Consider the following 4,485-nt stretch of genomic DNA (forward strand, 5'->3'; position numbering starts at 1 on the left):
CACACAAAAATACAAATGACTGCTCTAAAATACATGGAAAATAGGTTCCTAAAACATGGGCATTTTATCTATGGCATACGAGCAATCCGGGCACGCGCGAAAAAATAGCTACGGGCAATATCCTATTGGAACAGCACGCTAATCTATGCATTCAACACGTCAAACAACGTCAAATAATTATGCAATTTTATAAATGGATAGTACGCGCAAAACTACACGAAAACCATATGCTACACGCCTCGTTCCGACACACGGATTAAAAGATAAGGGCATTCTAATATACGGTTATTTTTTGGAATTTATATTATTCCGTAAAATCCCTAAAAGGAAAAAAACATCTATCGGGCATAAAGCATGGGCGTTGGATACCTAAAACACGTTCGAGCGACAAATAGAGGTCTCGGGGGGAACTTACCTCGGCCTAGGAGGCCGGCCTGGAGGAGGAGGCCCAGCGGGGCAGCCTAGCTGGGCCGGATCGGCCGCAACTGGCCCACGAGGCCGGGGCGCAGGGGAACCATCGCAGGAGAGGGCGGCCCAGGCGATGGGCGGCCTGGAGGGTGCGGTCAACACCCTTCGTCTCCTTCCTTTGCTCGCGACAGGGAGGTCGGCCACCGCGACGGGAAGGCACGGGGCAGAGCCATGGGGCAGTTCCACGACGGGGAAGCGCTCGCGACGGCAGGGATCGACCGGATCTGAGCACCTCCGGCCAGATATGGACGATGGCGGCGTGGAGTAGCCCGGCGGCAGGACAAAGCAACAGCTCGGCGGCCATGGGGGATATGGCAGCGGGGTTCTAGCGACAGCGGCGGGCTACTGATCAGGATCCGGCCGACAGGGGCTGCGCCCGGTGGTTGACGCGACGGGACGGCAAGCGGCGGAGCAGACAGCCGCAGTGGGGCGAGGCCACGGGAGAAGGGAGCGAGCTGCTCGGGGCTCCTCCCCTCGGGTGCTCGAGGCACCACCTCGACGTGCCGAGGATGGCTCACGGGCAGCGGGCGGCGGATCTGGGCCCTGGGAGGGCCAGATGTGGGCTCGGGCGGGCTTGGCTGGGAGGAGAAGACAAGTGGCGACTAGGGTTTCGGGGGTTGGTGGCGCGGATCCAGAGGCAGAGGAGGGGGCTGTCTAAAAATAGGCACGGGGGGTCTATTTATAGACATATGGGGGGCTAGGTTAGCCGTAATTTCGCCCCGGTTCCAAGCGTGCGGTCGGATTCGGACGATTCCGAACGCGGGAACGGTTACGAGGCCGTGTAGAGGGGATATCCGGAGACGAGAGGGAGAACGGGCGGCGCGGCAACGATTTTTAAAAAACACCGACAGACGTCCGACGGTAGACCGAACACGGTGCCGCTACGGTCGATCGTTCGGGTACCAGACGAACTCCGATCGCGACGAAATTCGACTAGCGGCCTAGCTATATCTAATTATGACCGCATGCCAAGTTTCACCCCGATCAGAGAAAGTTTTCAACACGCTTTTAAAACAGGGTTTCGACGATGCCGCGGGCGCGTGCGTGTGCGGTCAGGCTCAGAACGGACAACGACGAGAACCGGCAACTACTAACGTATCGAAGTTTTGAAAACGGGTGGCAACGGGATGCCGATGCAATGCTAATGATGCGAATGATGCAATGATGAATGCGATAGACAAACGAACCACACGAAGAAAACGGAATAAGAGGGGAATCTTCTGGGGTGTCGGTCTCGGGCTGTCACACCGTAGGAGTGCATTGGGTGTATCAAACGTCACAACCTAACTAGGTGACTATAAAGGTGCACTACGGGTATCTCCGAAAGTGTCTGTTGGGTTGGCACAAATCGAGATCGGGATTTGTCACTCCGTGTGACGGAGAGGTATCTCTGGGCCCACTCGGTAGAACATCATCATAATGAGCTCAATGTGACTAAGGAGTTAGTCACGGGATGATGTGCTACAGAACGAGTAAAGAGACTTACCAGTAACGAGATTGAACAAGGTATAGGTATACCGACGATTGAATCTCGGGCAAGTTCTATACCGACAGAGAAAGGGAATTTTATACGAGATTGATTGAATCCTTGACATCGTGGTTCATCCGATGAGATCATCGTGGAACATGTAGGAGCCACCATGGGTATCCAGACCCCGCTGATGGTTATTGTCCGGAGAGGTGTCTCGGTCTTGTCTGCATGCCTCCCGAACTCGTAGGGTCTACACACTTAAGGTTCGATGACGCTAGGGTTATAGGGAATTGTTATACGAGGTTACCGAAGGTTGTTTGGAGTCCCGAATGAGATCAAGGACGTCACGAGGAGCTCCGGAATGGCCCGGAGGTAAAGATTGATATATAGGATGGATGGGTTTGGACGCCGGAAATGTTTCGGGCACCACCGACAACGTGTCGGGACCACCGGAAGGGTTCCAGAGGCCCACCGGGAGGGGCCACCAGCCCTAGGAGGCTACATGGGCCAAGTGTGAGAGGGAACCAGCCCATGGGTGGGCTGGTGCGCCCCCCACACCCAACCCAAGGCGACTAGAGAGGGAAGGGGGGACCCTAAGTCAGGTGGGCCTAAGGCCCACCAGGGGTGCGCCACCCCCCTCTCCCCTCTTGGCTGCAACCTCCAGCCCCATCTAGGGTTGCCGCACCCCTTAGGGGTGGGAACCCTAGGGGGCGCCACCCTCCCCTCCCCTCCCCCTATATATAGTGGGGGTTTGGGCCATTGGAGACACGGGAATTTCTCTCTCTCTCTCTCTCTCGACGCAACCTTGTCTCTCTTCTTCCTCCTCTCCCACGGTGCTTGGCGAAGCCCTGCCGGGAGACCTTATCGCTCCATCGCCACCATGCCGTCGTGCTGCCAGAGCTCTTCCCCAACCTCTCCCTCCTCCTTGCTGGATCAAGGTGCGGGAGACATCACCGGGCTGCACGTGTGTTGAACGCGGAGGTGCCGTGGTTCGGCACTAGATCGGAATCACACTGTGATCTAAATCGCAGAGGGTACAACTCCATCAACCACGTTCTAGCAACGCTTCCACTTAGGGATCTTCAAAGGTATGAAGATGCTCTCACCCCTCTCTCGTTTTTGGTCTCTCCATAGGAAGATCTGAATATGGCGTAGGAAAATTTTGAATTTTTGCTACGTTACCCAACATTCAGGCCGAGGGGAGGCTCCGAGGCCAACGGGAGTAGCTGCCGAAAGAAGAAGATGGGCCGGCCTAGACCGGACACGGACGAGGCTGGCTCGCAGGCCGAGGCCAGGCCACAGGCCAGCAGGAACTGGGCCAGCCCAGGCCGAGGCCACAAGCGAGGGAATTTTTCGGGCCAGATTGGCCACATCCGATTTCTTTGGTTTTTACCCTTTTACTTTAAAAAGGAAGGAAGTTGATCTTTTCTGTTTTCTATGCAATTTTTCCAACGAAATTTTGCTTAGAAAATAGAAAAGAAAAAGTTAAAAATTTCTATAAAAGTAGACAGAAAAGTATTAATAATTTTTCTAAAAAGAAAATAAATGTATCTGAAAATAAATACATTTTTTCAGAAAAAAGTAAAGTTCATGGATTTTATAAAAGGAAAATAAAGTTCATGACTTTTTATTAAGTAACAAAATATTTTTTCTGTAAAAAGATAAAAAGTACATGAATTTTTTAAATTCACGTTTTCCGCTGCTAAGTGATTATTGAAATATGGTTATGTTATTTTTCTGACCAACGTTGTTAATAACATAATCATGCTGCATTATTGGCATAAAAGATGCATTTATTTATATCATTTTCCCAACGATAATGTAGATTTATTTGCACAGGCAATTGTATGTTTACTTTGACCAACGTTAATTAATGCATATAATTGTCGTACTGATCTCGCTTAAATTGTGATTTCAGGAAGAACGTTCCTACACTCAGAGGTGATAATTACTCTGAGTGGAGGAAGAAAGTTGACATGGCTCTTGTCATTGTTGAGGTGGACTGGGTTCTGGAGGAACCATAGCCGGTTCAACCTCCACAGCCAGTCAGAGATGCTAATGATGATGATGAGGCTTGGGAGAAAAAGAAGTGGGATAGTGCCAATGTGGAGATGTCATACTCCATAAACAACAGAAAGTGGGTAAATGCCAACAAAAAATGTTTGGTATTTATAAAGAACACAATTGAGACCACCATTGTGGGCTCAATTGCAGAGTTTAGGGTTAATGAAGATAAAGAGTCGGTTCACTGGCTCTTCAAAGACATATGCCACACAGTTGATAAAACAACTGGTCACAGAGAGCTACACTAGAGGTGGCCATGGCATAAGAGAGCACATCCTTCGGATGAGCAATACGGCATCCAAGCTCAAGCCCATGGATGCAGATCTAGAGATCAAACCAGCTCTCCTCGTCCACCTGGTCATGGCTTCACTGCCAAAGGAATTTGAGACCTTTGTTGTGAACTACAACATGCAGCCTGACACATGGGACATAGAAAAGGTCATAGCCATGTGTTCACAGGAAGAGGAGAGAATCAAAGCTTC

This window comes from Hordeum vulgare, chromosome 1H, assembly GCF_904849725.1.
Source record: "Hordeum vulgare subsp. vulgare chromosome 1H, MorexV3_pseudomolecules_assembly, whole genome shotgun sequence".
Taxonomy (NCBI): Eukaryota; Viridiplantae; Streptophyta; class Magnoliopsida; order Poales; family Poaceae; genus Hordeum; species Hordeum vulgare.